A 24,085-nucleotide genomic window follows, 5' to 3' on the forward strand; every position below is an offset into this window, starting at 1 on the left:
TTACACTCTTGTTCTGAATTAAAATTATCTAACATTTTGGGAGATGTAGTCATTAAATGTAACAAAGTAAAGAATATTATATATATATATTTATAATATATTATTTGTCTCAAGACTTTTTTTGCCACAGAACCCAGGATAAGAGCACCCTCATTTGCATCTAGCTCCTCCCTTCACACATTTATTATTGTATATTGTGTGTTTTTATTGTGGGTTTGACCTCACACACTAAGCCCCAGGCCAGGACATAGCCATGAGTTGTGGGATGCGCCCGGCACAAATTGCATTTTCAACACTTTTGTTTATGCAAAAAAAATATTTATGCATGGGTTTTCAGTCCTAAGGCTCCACCCCCTCCCCAGGACCTCTCTCTGTCTCTATGTCTCTGAGTGTGCGTGTGTGTGTGTGTGTGCTGAGGGGCTTAAGGCACCCCCACCAAACCCCCCTTCTGTGTGTGCTGCTGCATAATGCAATGCAAACATGATTAATGCAAATGTTTTGCGTGGTGGGCGTGGCGCGAGGTGTTGCTTTACATTTGCATTTTGGCTTACAAGGATGCAGGAGGAGCCAGGACCAAAAACCACGAACCAAACCGAACCACACTTAGTTGTGCAGCATCTAAGCAGCAAACAGAAAATGTTCACATTTTCACCTCGCTTCTCAGCTCAGGTTTTATGTCATTCTGTTTTCTATATTTTTTGTGTGTTATTTCTGTGGCTGCATTTTTTGTCACATTTTTTTTGTAGATTTTTTTGTCACATTTTTCAAGCACTTTACGATCTCGGGCCTATAACTTGCTGAATTTATGACAAATTGCCGGAGAGGCGCGATAAGGAAAAGTGAAAGGCTTGGCCAGAAAACGAGGCTTTGGCCTCAGCTCTACGTTCGAATAGTCCTTCGGGTGGCTGCGAAACCCGTTTCAGCGATGGATTCCCCCTGGGATAACATCCCCACAAGCCTGGGGCTCCATCGCTCCCCCCCTCATCCGCGATACCCTCTCTCCAGCAGTCACATCCACAGCCCCATCAAGATGGCGTCGCTTTCATTGCACACAAAAGTGTAAAATGTTTACGCTTCGCTTGGGTTTCCTTCAGCCTTTACCCTGAGTCCTGCGTCCTGTGTCCTGTATCCTGCCTCCTGTATCCTTCATCCTGCCTCCTGCATCCTAGCTTGTTGAGGCTGTTGGGATCGCTTGGCTGAGCTTGGTTGGGTTGGACAACTTGGCCCGAACCAAGCCAAGGCGGGCTCATTCGTGCGGAATGAACCGTTTTATGCTCTACTTTTAAATTATCAGGTATATGGATTTGTTGAAAGATTTCATTTAAAAAGGATTAAAGAATAAATAATGTATTAATAATAAACAGTATTAATTACATAAGATATATTTACATAGAAGAATATTGTAGTATTCTATATTTAAATTGATTAACCTTAAAAATTACCTTTTAGATGGAGAAAAGTATAAAATGGGGAAAAAGAAGACACAGAGTCAAATGAAATTAAAATATTCGAATTCTTTAAATCAATATTTATCGATATTTTTATGTGACAATTTTTTCGATGAATCAAGAATTAGAAAATCCCATAACTAAGCCAAAAAGGCATTAATTTTAATTCAGAAGGCGTTACTATGCTAGTTTTTATGAGGTTAATAAATCTGCATACTCAATTTAAAATCTACATAAATGAAAATTTTGACAAGTTTTGACCATTTTCATGATGTAATCCCTTATAAACTTTTACAAATTTTAAAAAAAATTTTTGCCGGACATAGCGAGATCAATTCAGCTTCTAATGCTGATCAAGAATATATATAGTTTATAGGGTCGGAAATGACTCCTTCACATTATTAGAAGCTTCTGACTATAAATTATAATACCATCCGAAGTGTATAAAATTCATCCTTCTACTCTTAATACCTCTACCATACTGCTGGCTTCTCCTAAACTTCCCCATGAAGGGTATCCCTGTCTCCGGTTTGGCCAATTCCCTCGGCGCTTAGAACCTTCCCTGGAGCCTCCTTTCTGTATGCTCCTTCACACTATGCTCGCTTTTCCGAGCTTTTCATTTGTCTGGCTATTGACTTTGTTTGCCATTGGCGTGTCTGGCGGTGCTTAAGCTGCAGCAAAGTGTCTGAGGAAAACTCGCAGCGAATGCTGCTGGAAAACTCGAACGAACGAACGAGTGGTGGGTGGGTTGATGGAGGGGACTTTGGATGGCATCTGGATCTGAGGTGTCTCCACATATGGATTTTCGGTTGGCAAGTGCCTGAGCACTGAATGCTGAGTAAACGGCAGATTTCTTGCGTGTTCGCCGGCCCTTTGCCTTTCCGGCTTTTCTTCTTCTTTTTTTCTCTCCCCGCAGATTTTTCTTCGATTTTTCCGCTTTTCTTTTTTCCCACACGAAGCTGTATCTTTGAGATATGCCCTCTTCCGGTTTGTGGAGTTTTCGGATTTCAGTTTTTAGCTCAGACAAAACGCTCGATTTCCTTATCGCAGTTGCAACAATTGAAATTTTCCTTTGGCCGTTTAAGTGGTTCAAGTGCTTAATTTATGGCGTAAAAAATATGGAAATTGGACAGGGGGAAAATCGGGGGGGAAAACTCAAATGCCGACAATGAGACAACATTTTTCATCTCGCGCGATGCAGAGACAGTTGCCAGAGCTCTGGGTTTCCCCTTGAAATTGATGTGAAGGCACTCAGAGAAATATATTTTGAAATGTAAATATAAAGAAGAATCAGAATAGAAATAATACTTATATTTTCTTTTAAAATTGATTTTCTCAATTACCTGTTTTTGGAACTGTGTAGATCTAGGCACTTTCCAAAAAAGTTGATTCTTGATGCTAGAACAGATCACCGCACACGCGTATTTTTATTGATTTTCATGTTGGAACAACTAAGGAAACAATGGATATAACAGATATGTATATAAATATATACAGATATATATATATGTTGTGTTAATGGAAGGGCGCGGCATGACAAACGAAGGAGAAGAAGGTGGAGGAACTACTGTTGCCACTTCGCCACTAATGGAACCAAAACGATGACGTCTCCTGGAGTTCCTCACCTTTCGGCGGACAGCAACAGAAACAGAAACAGAACCATTCCGGGCGATCAGACGCCTAATTTATGCCCCGAATGCCGCCCCTGCTCTTTTGAAGTTTCAATTATGCGCCTCATATGTCATTTTGTGCAAGCTGCCGCCATCCTCAACCTCATCCTCAACCTCGTCCTCATCCTCATCGTGGTCGTGGCAGTTGCTGTTGCATTTGTTTCTGTTCCTGTTGCTTTTGTTGCTAATGTTGCTGCCGCTGCTGGTGCTGCTGCCAGAGAGACGCTAAAAGCCGCGACATGTTAATTGTGCCGCTTGGCCCATAAACACGCCAACTTGATGATGGCGAGCGCCAGGCTCAGAGCCGGTCTCCTGCTCCTCCTTCTCCAACTCCTCCTCCTCAGCTCTTCCCGAGTCTTTGCATCTTTGCATCTCCCGCCTCCTCATCTCGGGGGCAACTCCAATTCCTTGGCTGGCCATTGGAAATTTGTTCAATCCAGCACTGGGAGAAATTACTGCCTATAAAAGAGAGAAATGTTGGGTTATTTTTGCTTATAAAAGGAGTATAACCTTTAATACTTGTAACGGAAAATATCTATATATCCAAAAATGTATAAATATTTAAGAGAGGATACAAAAGATTATTTTAGGGGGTTGTTTTATGTGCGAAGAATCTATATTATTTTTAAAGTATCCCATAAAAAGACGAAAAAGAGTAACCAATTACAATTTTCAGAAATACCCTTTCTAATCCCTCTAAAAATATCTTTAATATTATATTATATTATATTATATTATATTATATTATATTATATTATATTATATTATATTATATTATATTATATTATATTATATTATATTATATTATATTATATTATATTATATTATATTATATTATATTATATTATATTATATTATATTATATTATATTATATTATATTATATTATATTATATTATATTATATTATATTATATTATATTATATTATATTATATTATATTATATTATAATATATTATATTATATTATATTATATTATATTAAATTGTATTATATTTAATATTATTTTTGCAAGTGCCAGCCCGTTTATCGTTTGAGGCATTTGCCAAAAACCGGGCTTTATATCGTAGGATGTTGCGAAGGCAGAGGCTATGGCGATGTCTATGGCATTACGGCGCTGGAAGGGGTCTCAAGCATTAGAGAGACATGGGCTCAAGACAAGAGGGGGCTAACATTGGAGGGGTGAAATCCATTTCGATTATCATGCTAAACGATTCGGCGGATATGCAGATGTATCTACTTAACCCCGCTAAACAAAACTCTTTTAGACTTGGCGGTGATGATTCTTGTCAGTCATAAACTGTAATGAAAACCATAAAGAAATCAACTTCGAGGTTGGCTAGATGTGTGATGGACCGATGAAATATGTGTATGGACATATGGAAAACTTTATGCTGTCCATTTTCCTAATGTCTTACTCATTGCCAGATATTTTAGATATTTTTTGAGAGAGCTTTTTGTAATAAAAAATTACAATTTTGATTAGTTTTTTCGGGTTATTATCATAGAGAAAAAGGTAATGAAGTTTTAAGACAAATATTTGAGATATCTTTGAACAAGTTATTTTATAAAAATAATAATAAATATATAAGTTTGTATAATTAATTTTTTAATTGTTTTTCAACCTTTAAGCATTCAAAAAACTCTCTTAAACCTTCAACCGTTCTTTGTTGTTTGATGTCCTCTCTCTTAGTAATCCTCCAAATAATTGCAATTTCCTAATGACCCAAGTTCCCTGTTGGCTTTAGCCTTAGTCCAAGTGTTCCACTGTACAGGGATATGTCCTGTCCGAGTGTCCAGTTGAGTCCTTTAAGCCGTCGCTGGCCGTGTGTCCGGCATTTGAGTTTGGAGTCGACGGAGAGACGAGCTCAAAGGTGTGAAAATTAAACAGGCAGCGCGGCAGGATTACAAATTATGACGCCATCACGAGGCCATCAGGGAAATGAGAGGGGAGGTGAAGAGGGGCTGCCAGTGGGCGTGTGTTTGGGTGGGAAAATGCTTGACCTGCCGCCTGGTCAACCGGTCAAGTGTCAAAAAGGGATTTGCAATTGCAACAGAGGAGAGCATAATACAGAGAAAGAAAATATGCATGTAAGAAAATATGAAAATAAATAATAGAAACCTATTTAATCAAAAAGTACATTTTAAATTAAGACTGGAAATCATAAAACATATCCCTTGGAGAGTATTCTCATTTTATTCGGAAGCCTTTAAAAGCAGTGAAGGAATCATTTCCGACCTTATAAATCATATATATGTATATATAAAGACTTGGAAATTTTACATAAATATTTTGAAACCTTCAAAAACTCTATAAATATTTGAATATAATGAATTTAACAACTAGTATAATTTAGATCCTTGTTGCATAATGTTTTCTTCTCTGCAAAAACCCACCAAGTGTTAAGCGATGTTAATCTTCCAAAGCGGAGAGAGTGGGGCTGAAAATCAAGTGGAAATGCGGGGGAAATGCGACAATGAAAATGGAAAGGGAAGGGGAAAGAGAAAACCGTGCGTGTTTTTGGTGGATTGAATTGGAGAAGCGTTGACAGGCTCCGCTTTTCGTTTGGTTTTGCTCGGCTTTTGTTCTGGGGGCTTTACTTGGATTGCTCCGCCATTGGATTGGCTGACATTTGCTTTGAAATGCACCGCAGAAGCGAGTTGATTAAAGTGGCTTTTGGTGGGAGTCCCCGCCTGATGTAACCCCTTTACTATAGCCCCGGCCACATGTATTTATTTATTATTTATGCAATTGCAGTTTGCACCAAACCCAAACCCTCGTTGCTCTCTCTTATTTTAAATTATGAATGAGCCAACGCTTTTTGCATTTTTAATGCTTCCATTCTTCCCGTTAATGCTGGGAAATCACTTGCAAATTATTTTATGCCCATGTACCGAACAAAATAGTTGCAAAAAGTCTGCAGAAACAATTTCCTAAAAAAAAGCGAGAGAACCAAGCAAACAGACAAACAAAGGCAGAGTCGCTGGACAACCGCAAAAAATATATACACATATACCACGAGGAGTGTGGAAAATAAAGGGGGAAAATAGGGAAAATTCTCAGGGAAAGTGGGGGGGAAATGGAACGCCTTTCCTATAACAAACAATGCAGCGTTAAATCAACAACAAAGTACAGTCTCTCATCCTATTTGTTTCGTTTTTTTTTGTTTAACTCCTCCCCTCCTCCCACAACTGCCACGCCCACACACACAATAGCAGGAATGGCCAATAACAATGCAAAATGCAAATATGCAATAAAAGCAAATGGCACACAACAAAAAATAAAGAATACAAAAATAAACATGAGAACTACAGAAACCTGAACCTGAGAGAGGGAAACTAAGGCCCAACATTGCCACAAAAATGGCAAGAAGAAACTTTTAAATGGACAAAAAACGAGGCTATAAATACACTCACCACAGTTTGTTGATTCCGAAAGTTAATTATACTTAATGAGGATTTTTTGTTAAAAGTTGATGGCATTAAAATAATATTTTTTATACAGATTTGTAACATAGGAAATGAAAGAAATACTTGAAAGTACGACTTGATTGCTTAAAACGTACTCTAACTTAACTTTAAAATAAATAAAATATTACAATATATATATTTGTAAGGAAGAATAATAAATTTAAAATAAAGAAATACCTTTTAACTTTTACCTATTACAAGACTTCCTCATCTCTCATTTCCCCTACAATAGTTAATAACCAAAAAGGCCTTTTTAAAATTCAAAATTCCAAGTAATAACAGCACGAATAACAACCAACAATGGCTGTGTTTTGGCCAGCTCAGTGTAAAAGCCAAGTTTAATCAGAATGTGCGGCATTGGTCTAGTGGACAAAGGCTGGCGTTGTTGGTTGTTCCTGCAGTGGCATGTGGCATGTGGTATGGAATGGCATGCGAAATGTAAAATATAACCAAATGTAAAGAAAAAACACACACAAAAGAGGGCGTGGGCGTATGGCGGGAGGCGTGGCATGTGGTTTCTTCCACCCCCACCAACGAAAGCAGAGATTTTTATTTTTAATTTTTTATAAACACGCAAAAATACTGGAACAGTTTTGCGGTGCAACAAAGGATCAGTACGGTGGACAATAGCTCTGCATTTCCTCTGTGTCTGTGTATCTTTTTTACACAGAGAAAAATCGTTATAGTAGGTCTTTAAAATGTTTATTTTATTGTGAAAAGGTATTTTGTAAATATTATATGTGCAATTTGAGTATTAATTTAACCAAGAAACTGAATGTGTGATTTAACTTAATGACATTTTAATGATTTCGAGAATATTATTCCTGGTTTCTTAACTATTTATTATAATATTGGAAGAAATCTTTTGTCTATTAATTATTTTGATACAAATTATCATTATGTACACTGACTATAAATTATACATTCTTCAGATAAGTGACCCAAAATATTTATTTTAAATGGTTTAGTTTTCGAAATCGTGCCTAGTAATTCCCAGTTCATCTCCTGTTAATTACCATTTCCTTCACAACCAATTATTCAACTCTTTCCCTGTGTATTTCTGGCCAACATATGGAATATATGAGCCTTTTGGCTCTATTATTATTAATATCACAATGCGAATACATATCCCCCCTCAACAACTACTGAAGTTTCAGCTTCGTGCCCTGAGCCCATAAAATTAAATCAAAATCATATTGTGCTGACACTGAACATGATAACTAATTGACAGACTTGTCGTCCTCATTGTTGTTGGCCCCAATTTCGATTTTGATTTCGATTTCGAGTGTTCTGTAGCCTTGTTGCTACCTGGATTATTGATGGAGTTGTTTCCATTGCGGAAAATAATAGGGGTAGAGAATGCATAGGTGGTTTTCCCCCACTCGATAAGCTTTTCCGATTACCAAAAAGTTGGACTCTGAATGGAGGCAGAGAGACAAGAGCAATTCATTATAATAATCTGCTTGGAAATGCAAACAAAATAGTTGGAATAATGTCACCTGACAATTATGAAAGGGGTTTAGGTATTCTCAAAAGTCCGAATAATATTATGAGCAAGTTTAAGATAATACATTAATAATAATATAGAATAGGAATTACTTTATAAAGTATATATGCTTTTCAAACTTAATTCCCTTGGTTATATTTAAGCTCAAATACTTCCCCCTTCTTATCCATATAAACCAAATACTTTTGGCTATGCTGACTCCCTTTTTTTGTTGTTATTATTTTTCCCAGTCGAAGTAATAAAATGAAAATAATATGGCAGAGACCAAAAAAAAGAAGGAAAAGCGTCGAATAACTTCCAGCGAATGCAAATAACGCAGAAAATGTTACAAAAAAAGGGGGTTGGCTAAGGACGCGGGGGTGGTGGAATTTTTGAGGGACTCTCTGGCTGTCTGTCCGCCCACTGTGGAAGGGTTGTGGGCGTGGCAAGTGCTGGCAGTGCATGGCTTTCGATGATTAAATGCAAACACGCAAATATGACGACCGACTGAGTGACGGAGCCACCGACTGTCCATATATACACATGTATCTGTATATATATCCCCCGCTCTCATATATATCTGTTTGCCGACTGCCAACTGTCTTCAAATATGTAAAAATATCGCATTCGTACGAAAGAATGGGAATAAATAAAAGTTGGCATTAATAATTTATGCAATATTGTACAATGTACATATCCGAACGCATACATCTGCATGACAGAGACCGAAAATATTCCAGAGCATCATCATCATCATCATCATCATCATGAGAAGTGTACACACACAAAGAGATATGGCGAATGATGAAAATTGAATGCCTTACAACATCCAATGATGCCCCTTCCTGGGAGTCCCCCATATCCTGCTCCTTCTACCGCCTCAAGCTATTTGCCATTTCAACAAAATGCTGTCAACGCTTTTGCCTCAAGCTTGAGCCACAAAAAAAATATAAATAAAAAAGGCAAATATATATCCTAAAGTCATAATAAGAAATTGCATCGTATTTGGTTAAAAGGTAACGGCTTTCTGAAAAAATAAAACCAAGTGGTTAAGTAAGAAATTTGGTTAAATAAAAACAAACAAGTTTAATATAGAATAAATCTTAGAAATAGTTTTAACACATACCTTAGATCTATTATAAATCATTTATGTTTTTCTTTGTATCTTATATTTAATTATGTGATAAATGATCTCTAAAAATATTATTATTCACTATCTTTTGGGTAATTTTCGTCACCCATTAAGCTGCATAGTTTATTACCCGCAGAATATTCCAAAATCCTATCTATCAGTTACTATATCTTATCGGGAGCGCCCCACAACATATGCTATAATTCGTGAACGCGTTTAATTAACCACTTACATGGTTTTAATTTATCTCTCACTTGAAAAAAAGAGGAAATTCCGTGAAAAACCAGCCACGAAAGTGTGCTGATAAAGATTTAGCTACAACAAATTGGTGTTATCTCTGCCGAGGCCTTGTTATCAGGACAGGAGCAGCAGATACTATATAGCAAAAGGCCACACATGGCACTGATTTATGCCCCAGAAAACTGTCATGAATTTTCCCTCGAGTCTGTAGAGTTTTTCCCCACTTTTCCCCCCTTTGGTAATGGCCTCAAACTAGTTTTGTGTGTGGCACTTTTTGGCATCAAACAAACATTTTCGCTGTTCATTTGTCGAGTTGATTTTTATTTATGCATATTTAATATTTATCGAAAAACCAAAGATATACACACATATTTATGTAAATATATATACGAGTATATTCTTCCGTCTCTGTTCTCGCTTTCCGTCTCTCTGGCTAGTTATTAAACAAAAGAGAGTGGCAAAATTTATAGCCATATTATTTGTTATTTATTTAAGCTATAAATATGCATATGAAATGAATGAATGCTAGCAGCAGGTTTTTTCACCATACCCTACATACAGAGACTATCCGACTGTTGGGGTTTTTAGGGATATGACAAACTTTTTATTAAGTAATTAAATGAAATGGAATATAAAATATTAGATTACCTCAAGGGATACATTGATATATTCATATAAAAGTTCAGGAAAGAAAAATGAAAAATGAGATATTAACTCAATTGTATTGTAGATTTTGTGTGGTTTTAATTGATTTGAATGTATTTACCATTTTTTATGGTTTAATTTACTAATTAAATACAACATTTTATTATTAATCAAGAATGGGATTTTATTAAAACTATGCCGTTTTTTCAGATACAGCTAGTTAAAATATATTTATATATATTTCCTAATTATTTGAAACCATAACTTAACTTACCTAAAAAGCAAAGTATTTCTAAAGACATTAAGGTAATTTTTAGAATATTTACAGCGTTTTCTTTTTAGTAATTCCAAGTTCCCAGCTTATTTGTCTGAAAAATAATTTCTTAATATTGTTGGACTTTTCCTAGGTATTTCCATCTTCGATTTTACCTTTAATTTCAGTGGTTATTGGGGATTTTTCGGTGGGTTTGCTCGGGCTGTGCTATCTTTCTCTCTCTCTGTGCGGCTCCGCCTGCCACTGGTTTTTCTGTTATGTTATTTATGTGGTCATAAATTTGCAGCTGAAAGCAAAGCTCCGAGAAATGGTTCCATGGTTCATGGGGACAAATAGTGGCACGAATGGAACACCACTCCAAAAATCCGTATGTAATTTCAGATCTCCACCTCTGACTGGTAGTTAAAGTCATAGTTTCCGTAGAAATCTTATAGTTAGTGGAAATGTTTATTAAAAGTATTATAGTAACATGATTTTTTAATGCCTTAAAATATAAACAAAGCTTTAAAGGATGCTGATCCAGACTCCTTCTTTATCCCTGTAAACTATGACTCTAAAAACCATAAATCCCAAGCCTGACTGCATTTTCTCCCTGTGTATTCTTAAGCCTTGACGCTTCGCTGCTCCTGTGGCTACAATTCAGAGCGAGCTGAGTTTATTCCAGTTGAAGTCTCGTTGAGTTATACGTGCAAATGAGCATCGGCAAAGCCGCTTAAGGACAGAAGCTTAGGCCACTGCGCTCCGCTGATTTTGAATGGAAGTGAAGCCACCCCCGACCGAAGGACCTTCTCCTCCTCCTCCTCCAAGGCAGTTGTCCAGCGTGTGTTACATAATTTACCGTTGCTGCAAACATTTCCGCTGAATTTGAAGCGAGCACGCAATCCCAAAGACCGGGATATTTCTTTATAATCAGCTGGGTGTCATCATAAGGTCATCACGCAATGCCCATTGTTGCTCACATCATTTGTCGGGGCTGGGAATAGAAAGTCGGAAAGTCAACCCCGAGTGGGAGTCCTAGAGCGAGTCCTAGTGCGAGTCCTGGATCCTTATCGGACGCCATGCATCGCGCATAATGTGCACGGAGCACGTCAGGACGAGAGATGCCTGAAAGTTGGTAACATAATTTACATAGGAAAATAAAGTTGGGTATATATTTTTAAAGCAAATTTAACAAGATCTTGTGAGTTATTAAATATATAATTAATTATTCTAAAAAGAAAGATATTTCAGCTAAAAATAAACTAACAAATTTAATTCCAAAATCAACTCAAAGATCTTAAAGATGAAGATGAGGCTTGCTCAAAAAGATTTTTCATCCCACAACTCAATTTAAATATAATTAGTTTATTAGGATTTATGATAAATATTTAAAATAATATATTTTCATTATTTTTCTAGGTGTAAGGAGCAAAAATAAAGCTGCGCCCGGCGACGAGCGCTTGTAAACAAATTAGAACCGTATCCTGACCGGAAGTCGAGGCGCAACAAAAAAAGGAAAATAAAAATACTGAAACAAAACAGACACAGGACCCAAAAAATGGACAGTCAGGTTAGTCAACTTTCCCTTTTTTTATGGAATATCCTTTTTATACCCTTTACACTGGGGTGTAATCATTTTTAGGGACAAAATAATTGGAAGCAAGAATCTAAAGAAACTTAAATATGAGACTTTAATTAGTATTCTACCTTTATGTAGAAATAATAAATATATTTGGGGTTGAACATTGAAATAGTCAGTCTATGAATAGCTGTAATATTTTTGTAGTGTTTACTTATAAAATAACATTTGTAGTAAACTGTTTTTAATACAATTACTTTGTTATTTAAAGCCCAAAGGTGATGCAGAAATATTTTAGTAATAATTACTATATTTATTATTATTGTTTTCCTGGTAAGGTATTCAAATATTCGTCTTTCACAATTCTGCTCCACATTCTTGTTTTCCTTGCTGGCCTCCTCTTCTTCTGTGTTCCTTCGGTCAACATATATTTTGTGTGATGGTCGGAAATTTGTTTGTCCTGCGGCCGCGCCTGAAAATCTGTTGTTTGGCCCTTCTGCTGCGCCTCTTTAAGTTGCAATTAACTTTTTGGCGGCTTAAAGCTGACCATCAGGCACTCGCCCTCCCCTCCACCGGCTTCTATAATTTCCCAACCCGGGGAAATGCCTTATGAGGCCACTGCACGCAATGTCCTGGACAGGACACACTTTTTCATTTTAATTGCCTTTGACTCCGGTCTCTGACTATGCTAAACTAATCTACACAAAACGCAGCTCCCTTGGGGGTGACTTCTATACACCATTTCGATATTGTATATCCCATGGATGGCCGGTCATAATAATTTTGATTGAGAAGTGAGGTGAAATTGGTATTTTGTGATATATTGACATTTGCCGCTCAACGATGTTGTCCTCTGCTTAGTCACTTGCCGCAATTAGTGGAGTGGTCACTTGGACAGTCATAGCATCTACATAGCAATTATGGCTTTTTATGGATAGTGGCTGGAGTGGGGTTTCAGCTGGAAAGGGTTGATTGACGCACTTTCATTTGCGGGCCAGCAGGTTCAACCCCAGTCCTAGTCCAAGTCCAACTCCTTCCACATAATTTTCCCTCCTTCCAGCACTCGGATATTTTCTATTCTTTGTGCCCAAGCACTTGGCTTCTGCTAACACCAATTTGTTCATTGCTCTTCGGGGCTTCAAATTAAAAATGAAGTTTGACAAAAAAAGAAAAGGGGAAAATAAAACCAAAACAGAGGAGATGTGATTGAAGTAGCATTTTATTATTATAGACTACAATAATACCGTATTTATAATTTTAGTTAGAAGCTTGAAACTTTCTAAAACATTATCTATAAGTATCGTTTGAATCTATCGATGAATGCGAATATTTCAAGAGTTGTTATGATCGATTGGGTATCCTTGGGTTGCCCTTCCTGTAGTTCCTAACACTGTCCTAAGAATTCCTTAAATACATTTACAAACTCCTTGTATTGTCCTATCTACCCAGCATACCTAACACAGGATATTTCCAGGATATCCCCTGCATATTGTCCCCATTTGATTGTGCAACTGTTCAACGCTGTCGCATTTTATTTCAAGTTGAGTGACTTCAATCTGTCGCCAGCTAGAGAGAGTCAGAGTCAGAGTCTTGAGGCCTTTTATTATTATTATTATTATATATATGTACTTGTTGTCGTTTTGTTCGAGTTCTTTCAATTTGGCGAAATAAAAAATTTAAAAAAAAAACGAAAATAGAACCAGGGGTTGTGCATATGGCAGCATTAAAAAACCCACACGTACAATGTCCAAAGAAATTAGATGTCGTCGGGCGAGAGCTCCCTGCGAGATTTCTTCCCTGTGACATACATAACTCCGGGGCTAGGTAGGTTCAGGCACAATCGAGACAATGGGCTGCCCCGGCGAATCCTTGGCACACGCCCCGCAAAAGGACAAAAGGACAAAAGGACACTGCGCGCCATGTCTCAGCGACAACGACACTGATGAGTTTCGCCTTTTGTTTCGCAACTTCTATTCTGTGCGATCTGCCAAATCCCCTCCCCCTGCCGGACCACGCCCACAAATGATTAAGGCACATTATTTTTGTCGTTTTAATTTGTGTTTTTATTTTGGTTGATCCAGGGGGGGGATAAGGAAAAAATGAAAGAAATTGCCAGGTCCCCGTTGCCATTGTCTGGCAGCAGCACTTCAAGCGTAAGAGGATAATAATGCGAAGAAAGCCGGGAAATTAGGAAATATTTCACGTTCTTTATTTAAATTAAAATAGAGTCTAAGCAGAATATATATGTTATATAAGAAAAATATATGTATTTAAAGGAAAGCAGAATTGGTCATTTGCAAGCGTCTGACAAAAATTACAATACTGCAATATGTATTAATTTATTCATTAATTTTTATCTGACAAACGAAGTTTAAAAATGTCATAACTAAGCCAAAACTGCATTAATTTCAATTCGAAAAGCGTTTGTATGTTAATTTTAAGCAGGTTAATAAAACTGCATACTCTATTTAAAAAGTGAATTTTTGTCGGATTTTCGCAAATTTTCAGGATGTAACCCCTTTCCTTTTTTTCAGAAAATGGGAAATTTCTGAAAAAAAATTTTTTCGTCCGAATATAGCTAGAAAGATTCCCCTGTTGATGCTGATCAAGAATATATATGATTTACAGGGTCGGAAAAGACTCCTTCACTTTCTTTTAAGCTTCTGACTGAAGGGGCAATACCATTTATTCATCGATTTTAAGTACATTTTTATATGAATTTTTTTCGGCAAATCAAAATTTTAAAAATTCATAACTAAGCCAAAAATGCATTAATTTCAATTCGGAAAGCGGTCTTATGTTAAGTTTTAGCAGGTTAACAAAACTGCCTAAGATTTATAGGGTCGGAAAAGACTCCTTCACTTTCTTTTAAGCTTCTGACTGAAGGGGCAATACCATTTTTTCATCGATTTTAAGTACGCTTTTATATGAAATTTTTTCGGCAAATCAAAATTTAAAAAATTCTTAACTAATCCAAAAATGCATTAATTTCAATTCGGAAAGCGGTCTTATGTTAATTTTTAGCAGGTTAATAAAACTGCCTAAGATTTATAGGGTCGGAAATGACTCCTTCACTTTCTTTTTAGCTTCTGACTGAATGGGCAATACCATTAAACTACATTTTTATATGAATTTTTTTCGGCAAATCAAAATTTAAAAAAATCGTAACTAAGCCAAAAATGCATTAATTTCAATTCGGAAAGCGGTCTTATGTTAATTTTTAGCAGGTTAATAAAACTGCCTAAGATTTATAGGGTCAATACCATTTTTTCATCGATTTTAAGTACATTTTTAAATGAAATATTTTCGGCAAATCAAAATTTAAAAAATTCGTAACTAAGCCAAAAATGCATTAATTTCAATTCGGAAAGCGGTCTTATGTTAATTTTTAGCAGGTTAACAAAACTGCCTAAGATTTATAGGGTCGGAAATGACTCCTTCACTTTCTTTTAAGCTTCTGACTGAATGGGCAATACCATTAAACTACATTTTTATATGAATTTTTTTCGGCAAATCAAAATTTAAAAAAATCGTAACTAAGCCAAAAATGCATTAATTTCAATTCGGAAAGCGGTCTTATGTTAATTTTTAGCAGGTTAATAAAACTGCCTAAGATTTATAGGGTCAATACCATTTTTTCATCGATTTTAAGTACATTTTTAAATGAAATATTTTCGGCAAATCAAAATTTAAAAAATTCTTAACTAATCCAAAAATGCATTAATTTCAATTCGGAAAGCGGTCTTATGTTAATTTTTAGCAGGTTAATAAAACTGCCTAAGATTTATAGGGTCGGAAATGACTCCTTCACTTTCTTTTTAGCTTCTGACTGAATGGGCAATACCATTAAACTACATTTTTATATGAATTTTTTTCGGCAAATCAAAATTTAAAAAAATCGTAACTAAGCCAAAAATGCATTAATTTCAATTCGGAAAGCGGTCTTATGTTAATTTTTAGCAGGTTAATAAAACTGCCTAAGATTTATAGGGTCAATACCATTTTTTCATCGATTTTAAGTACATTTTTAAATGAAATATTTTCGGCAAATCAAAATTTAAAAAAATCGTAACTAAGCCAAAAATGCATTAGTTTCCATTCGGAAAGCGTTTGTATGTTAATTTTTAGCAGGTTAATAAAACTGCATACTCCATTTAAAAAGTGCATTTTTGTCCGATTTTCGCAAATTTTCATGATGTAACCCCTTTCCTTTTTTTCCGAAAATGGGAAATTTCTGAAAAAAAATTTTTTCGTCCGAATATAGCTAGAAAGATTCCCCTGTTAATGCTGATCAAGAATATATATGATTTACAGGGTCGGAAAAGACTCCTTCACTTTCTTTTAAGCTTCTGACTGAAGGGGCAATACCATTTTTTCATCGATTTTAAGTACATTTTTATATGAAATTTTTTCGGCAAATCAAAATTTAAAAAATTCGTAACTAAGCCAAAAATGTATTAATTTCAATTCGGAAAGCGGTCTTATGTTAATTTTTAGCAGGTTAATAAAACTGCATACTCCATTTAAAAAGTGCATTTTTGTCCGATTTTCGCAAATTTTCATGATGTAACCCCTTTCCTTTTTTTCCGAAAATGGGAAATTTCTGAAAAAAAATTTTTTCGTCCGAATATAGCTAGAAAGATTCCCCTGTTAATGCTGATCAAGAATATATATGATTTACAGGGTCGGAAATGACTCCTTCACTTTCTTTTAAGCTTCTGACTGAAGGGGCAATACCATTTTTTCATCGATTTTAAGTACATTTTTATATGAAATTTTTTCGGCAAATCAAAATTTAAAAAATTCGTAACTAAGCCAAAAATGCATTAGTTTCCATTCGGAAAGCGTTTGTATGTTAATTTTTAGCAGGTTAATAAAACTGCATACTCCATTTAAAAAGTGCATTTTTGTCCGATTTTCGCAAATTTTCATGATGTAACCCCTTTCCTTTTTTTCCGAAAATGGGAAATTTCTGAAAAAAAATTTTTTCGTCCGAATATAGCTAGAAAGATTCCTCTGTTGATGCTGATCAAGAATATATGTGATTTACAGGGTCGGAAAAGACTCCTTCACTTTCTTTTAAGCTTCTGACTGAAGGGGCAATACCATTTTTTCATCGATTTTAAGTACATTTTTATATGAATTTTTTTCGGCAAATCAAAACTAGAAAAATTCATAACTAAGCCAAAAATGCATTAATTTCAATTCGGAAAGCGGTCTTATGTTAATTTTTAGCAGGTTAACAAAACTGCCTAAGATTTATAGCGTCGGAAATGACTCCTTCACTTTCTTTTAAGCTTCTGACTGAAGGGGCAATACCATTAAACTTCATTTTTATATGAATTTTTTTCGGCAAATCGAAATTTAAAAAAATCGTAACTAAGCCAAAAATGCAATAATTTCAATTCGGAAAGCGGTCTTATGTTAATTTTTAGCAGGTTAACAAAACTGCCTAAGATTTACAGGGTCGGAAATGACTCCTTCACTTTCTTTTAAGCTTCTGACTGAAGGGGCAATACCATTGAACTACATTTTTATATGAATTTTTTTCGGCAAATCAAAATTTAAAAAAATCGTAACTAAGCCAAAAATGCATTAATTTCAATTCGGAAAGCGGTCCTATGTTAATTTTTAGCAGGTTAATAAAACTGCCTAAGATTTACAGGGTCGGAAATGACTCCTTCACTTTCTTTTAAGCTTCTGACTGAAGGGGCAATACCATTGAACTACATTTTTATATGCATTTTTTTCGGCAAATCAAAATTTAAAAAAATCGTAACTAAGCCAAAAATGCATTAATTTCAATTCGGAAAGCGGTCCTATGTTAATTTTTAGCAGGTTAATAAAACTGCCTAAGATTTACAGGGTCGGAAATGACTCCTTCACTTTCTTTTAAGCTTCTGACTGAAGGGGCAATACCATTGAACTACATTTTTATATGAATTTTTTTCGGCAAATCAAAATTTAAAAAAATCGTAACTAAGCCAAAAATGCATTAATTTCAATTCGGAAAGCGGTCTTATGTTAATTTTTAGCAGGTTAATAAAACTGCCTAAGATTTATAGGGTCGGAAATGACTCCTTCACTTTCTTTTAAGCTTCTGACTGAAGGGGCAATACCATTAAACTACATTTTTATATGAATTTTTTTCGGCAAATCAAAATTTAAAAAAATCGTAACTAAGCCAAAAATGCATTAATTTCAATTCGGAAAGCGGTCTTATGTTAATTTTTAGCAGGTTAATAAAACTGCCTAAGATTTATAGGGTCGGAAATGACTCCTTCACTTTCTTTTAAGCTTCTGTCTGAAGGGGCAATACCATTTTTTCATCGATTTTAAGTACATTTTTATATGAATTTTTTTCGGCAAATCAAAATTTAAAAAAATCTTAACTAAGCCAAAAATGCAATAATTTCAATTCGGAAAGCGGTCTTATGTTAATTTTTAGCAGGTTAACAAAACTGCCTAAGATTTATAGGGTCGGAAATGACTCCTTCACTTTCTTTTAAGCTTCTGACTGAAGGGGCAATACCATTAAACTACATTTTTATATGAATTTTTTTCGGCAAATCAAAATTTAAAAATCTCATAACTAAGCCAAAAATGCATTAATTTCAATTCGGAAAGCGGTCTTATGTTAATTTTTAGCAGGTTAATAAAACTGCCTAAGATTTATAGGGTCGGAAATGACTCCTTCACTTTCTTTTAAGCTTCTGACTGAAGGGGCAATACCATTTTTTCATCGATTTTAAGTACATTTTTATATGAATTTTTTTCGGCAAATCAAAATTTAAAAAAATCTTAACTAAGCCAAAAATGCAATAATTTCAATTCGGAAAGCGGTCTTATGTTAATTTTTAGCAGGTTAATAAAACTGCCTAAGATTTATAGGGTCGGAAATGACTCCTTCACTTTCTTTTAAGCTTCTGACTGAAGGGGCAATACCATTTTTTCATCGATTTTAAGTACATTTTTATATGAAATTTTTTCGGCAAATCAAAATTTAAAAAATTCGTAACTAATCCAAAAATGCATTAATTTCAATTCGGAAAGCGGTCTTATGTTAATTTTTAGCAGGTTAATAAAACTGCCTAAGATTTATAGGGTCGGAAATGACTCCTTCACTTTCTTTTAAGCTTCTGACTGAAGGGGCAATACCATTAAACTACATTTTTATATGAATTTTTTTCGGCAAATCAAAATTTAAAAATCTCATAACTAAGCCAAAAATGCATTAATTTCAATTCGGAAAGCGTTTGTATGTTAATTTTTAGCAGGTTAATAAAACTGCATACTCCATTTAAAAAGTGCATTTTTGTCCGATTTTCGCAAATTTTCATGATGTAACCCCTTTCCTTTTTTTCCGAAAATGGGAAATTTCTGAAAAAAATTTTTTTTCGTCCGAATATAGCTAGAAAGATTCCCCTGTTGATGCTGATCAAGAATATATATGATTTATAGGGTCGGAAATGACTCCTTCACTTTCTTTTAAGCTTCTGACTGAAGGGGCAATACCATTTTTTCATCGATTTTAAGTACATTTTTATATGAAATTTTTTCGGCAAATCAAAATTTAAAAAATTCGTAACTAAGCCAAAAATGCATTAATTTCAATTCGGAAAGCGGTCTTATGTTAATTTTTAGCAGGTTAATAAAACTGCCTAAGATTTATAGGGTCGGAAATGACTCCTTCACTTTCTTTTAAGCTTCTGACTGAAGGGGCAATACCATTTTTTCATCGATTTTAAGTACATTTTTATATGAAATTTTTTCGGCAAATCAAAATTTAAAAAATTCGTAACTAATCCAAAAATGCATTAATTTCAATTCGGAAAGCGGTCTTATGTTAATTTTTAGCAGGTTAATAAAACTGCCTAAGATTTATAGGGTCGGAAATGACTCCTTCACTTTCTTTTAAGCTTCTGACTGAAGGGGCAATACCATTAAACTACATTTTTATAGGAATTTTTTTCGGCAAATCAAAATTTAAAAATCTCATAACTAAGCCAAAAATGCATTAATTTCAATTCGGAAAGCGTTTGTATGTTAATTTTTAGCAGGTTAATAAAACTGCATACTCCATTTAAAAAGTGAATTTTTGTCGGATTTTCGCAAATTTTCATGATGTAACAACCCCTTTCCTTTTTTTCCGAAAATGGGAAATTTCTGAAAAAAATTTTTTTTCGTCCGAATATAGCTAGAAAGATTCCCCTGTTGATGCTGATCAAGAATATATATGATTTATAGGGTCGGAAATGTCTCCTTCACTTTCTTTTAAGCTTCTGACTGAAGGGGCAATACCATTTTTTCATCGATTTTAAGTACATTTTTATATGAAATTTTTTCGGCAAATCAAAATTTAAAAAATTCGTAACTGATCCAAAAATGCATTAATTTCAATTCGGAAAGCGGTCTTATGTTAATTTTTAGCAGGTTAATAAAACTGCCTAAGATTTATAGGGTCGGAAATGACTCCTTCACTTTCTTTTAAGCTTCTGACTGAAGGGGCAATACCATTTTTTCATCGATTTTAAGTACATTTTTATATGAAATTTTTTCGGCAAATCAAAATTTAAAAAATTCGTAACTAATCCAAAAATGCATTAATTTCAATTCGGAAAGCGGTCTTATGTTAATTTTTAGCAGGTTAATAAAACTGCCTAAGATTTATAGGGTCGGAAATGACTCCTTCACTTTCTTTTAAGCTTCTGACTGAAGGGGCAATACCATTAAACTACATTTTTATATGAATTTTTTTCGGCAAATCAAAATTTAAAAATCTCATAACTAAGCCAAAAATGCATTAATTTCAATTCGGAAAGCGTTTGTATGTTAATTTTTAGCAGGTTAATAAAACTGCCTAAGATTTATAGGGTCGGAAATGACTCCTTCACTTTCTTTTAAGCTTCTGACTGAAGGGGCAATACCATTTTTTCATCGATTTTAAGTACATTTTTATATGAAATTTTTTCGGCAAATCAAAATTTAAAAAATTCGTAACTAATCCAAAAATGCATTAATTTCAATTCGGAAAGCGTTTGTATGTTAATTTTTAGCAGGTTAATAAAACTGCCTAAGATTTATAGGGTCGGAAATGACTCCTTCACTTTCTTTTAAGCTTCTGACTGAAGGGGCAATACCATTAAACTACATTTATATAGGAATTTTTTTCGGCAAATCAAAATTTAAAAAATTCGTAACTAATCCAAAAATGCATTAATATCAATTCGGAAAGCGGTCTTATGTTAATTTTTAGCAGGTTAATAAAACTGCCTAAGATTTATAGGGTCGGAAATGACTCCTTCACTTTCTTTTAAGCTTCTGACTGAAGGGGCAATACCATTTTTTCATCGATTTTAAGTACATTTTTATATAAATTTTTTTCGGCAAATCAAAATTTAAAAAATTCATAACTTAGCCAAAAATGCATTAATTTCCATTCGGAAAGCGTTTGTATGTTAATTTTTAGCAGGTTAATAAAACTGCCTAAGATTTATAGGGTCGGAAATGACTCCTTCACTTTCTTTTAAGCTTCTGACTGAAGGGGCAATACCATTAAACTACATTTTTATAGGAATTTTTTTCGGCAAATCAAAATTTAAAAAATTCGTAACTAATCCAAAAATGCATTAATTTCAATTCGGAAAGCGTTTGTATGTTAATTTTTAGCAGGTTAATAAAACTGCCTAAGATTTATAGGGTCGGAAATGACTCCTTCACTTTCTTTTAAGCTTCTGACTGAAGGGGCAATACCATTTTTTCATCGATTTTAAGTACATTTTTATATAAATTTTTTTCGGCAAATCAAAATTTAAAAAATTCATAACTTAGCCAAAAATGCATTAATTTCCATTCGGAAAGCGTTTGTATGTTAATTTTTAGCAGGTTAATAAAACTGCCTAAGATTTATAGGGTCGGAAATGACTCCTTCACTTTCTTTTAAGCTTCTGACTGAAGGGGCAATACCATTAAACTACATTTTTATAGGAATTTTTTTCGGCAAATCAAAATTTAAAAAATTCGTAACTAATCCAAAAATGCATTAATATCAATTCGGAAAGCGGTCTTATGTTAATTTTTAGCAGGTTAATAAAACTGCCTAAGATTTATAGGGTCGGAAATGACTCCTTCACTTTCTTTTAAGCTTCTGACTGAAGGGGCAATACCATTTTTTCATCGATTTTAAGTACATTTTTATATGAATTTTTTTCGGCAAATCAAAATTTAAAAAATTCGTAACTAATCCAAAAATGCATTAATTTCAATTCGGAAAGCGGTCTTATGTTAATTTTTAGCAGGTTAATAAAACTGCCTAAGATTTATAGGGTCGGAAATGACTCCTTCACTTTCTTTTAAGCTTCTGACTGAAGGGGCAATACCATTAAACTACATTTTTATAGGAATTTTTTTCGGCAAATCAAAATTTAAAAAATTCGTAACTAATCCAAAAATGCATTAATTTCAATTCGGAAAGCGGTCTTATGTTAATTTTTAGCAGGTTAATAAAACTGCCTAAGATTTATAGGGTCGGAAATGACTCCTTCACTTTCTTTTAAGCTTCTGGCTGAAGGGGCAATACCATTAAACTACATTTTTATATGAATTTTTTTCGGCAAATCAAAATTTAAAAATCTCATAACTAAGCCAAAAATGCATTAATTTCAATTCGGAAAGCGTTTGTATGTTAATTTTTAGCAGGTTAATAAAACTGCATACTCCATTTAAAAAGTGATTTTTTGTCCGATTTTCGCAAATTTTCATGATGTAACCCCTTTCCTTTTTTTCCGAAAATGGGAAATTTCTGAAAAAAATTTTTTTCGTCCGAATATAGCTAGAAAGATTCCCCTGTTGATGCTGATCAAGAATATATATGATTTATAGGGTCGGAAATGACTCCTTCACTTTCTTTTAAGCTTCTGACTGAAGGGGCAATACCATTTTTTCATCGATTTTAAGTACATTTTTATATGAAATTTTTTCGGCAAATCAAAATTTAAAAATCTCATAACTAAGCCAAAAATGCATTAATTTCAATTCGGAAAGCGTTTGTATGTTAATTTTTAGCAGGTTAATAAAACTGCATACTCCATTTAAAAAGTGATTTTTTGTCCGATTTTCGCAAATTTTCATGATGTAACCCCTTTCCTTTTTTTCCGAAAATGGGAAATTTCTGAAAAAAAATTTTTTTGTCCGAAGATAGCTAGAAAGATTCCCCTGTTGATGCTGATCAAGAATATATATGATTTATAGGGTTGGAAATGACTCCTTCACTTTCTTTTAAGCTTCTGACTGAAGGGGCAATACCATTAAACTACATTTTTATAGGAATTTTTTTCGGCAAATCAAAATTTAAAAAAATTCGTAACTAAGCCAAAAATGCATTAATTTCAATTCGGAAAGCGGTCTTATGTTAATTTTTAGCAGGTTAATAAAACTGCCTAAGATTTATAGGGTCGGAAATGACTCCTTCACTTTCTTTTAAGCTTCTGACTGAAGGGGCAATACCATTTTTTCATCGATTTTAAGTACATTTTTATATGAAATTTTTTCGGCAAATCAAAATTTAAAAAATTCGTAACTGATCCAAAAATGCATTAATTTCAATTCGGAAAGCGGTCTTATGTTAATTTTTAGCAGGTTAATAAAACTGGCTAAGATTTATAGGGTCGGAAATGACTCCTTCACTTTCTTTTAAGCTTCTGACTGAAGGGGCAATACCATTTTTTCATCGATTTTAAGTACATTTTTATATGAAATTTTTTCGGCAAATCAAAATTTAAAAAATTCGTAACTAATCCAAAAATGCATTAATTTCAATTCGGAAAGCGGTCTTATGTTAATTTTTAGCAGGTTAATAAAACTGCCTAAGATTTATAGGGTCGGAAATGACTCCTTCACTTTCTTTTAAGCTTCTGACTGAAGGGGCAATACCATTAAACTACATTTTTATATGAATTTTTTTCGGCAAATCAAAATTTAAAAATCTCATAACTAAGCCAAAAATGCATTAATTTCAATTCGGAAAGCGTTTGTATGTTAATTTTTAGCAGGTTAATAAAACTGCATACTCCATTTAAAAAGTGAATTTTTGTCGGATTTTCGCAAATTTTCATGATGTAACCCCTTTCCTTTTTTTCCGAAAATGGGAAATTTCTGAAAAAA

General features: G+C 34.2%; 1 long non-coding RNA gene across 1 annotated transcript in view; it reads left to right on the plus strand.

Moving 5' to 3' along the window:
• Nucleotides 1-24,085, plus strand: part of LOC110176818 (uncharacterized) — a 120,497-nt gene that overhangs the window by 62,279 nt on the left and 34,133 nt on the right. Inside the window, exon 3 of the long non-coding RNA XR_015271170.1 lies at nt 11,764-11,914. This is a non-coding gene — a long non-coding RNA (uncharacterized LOC110176818). The remainder of the gene's footprint in view (nt 1-11,763; nt 11,915-24,085) is intronic.

Source organism: Drosophila serrata, unplaced genomic scaffold (assembly GCF_035046125.1).
Source record: "Drosophila serrata isolate PLE 108 unplaced genomic scaffold, ASM3504612v1 contig_240, whole genome shotgun sequence".
NCBI lineage: Eukaryota > Metazoa > Arthropoda > Insecta > Diptera > Drosophilidae > Drosophila > Drosophila serrata.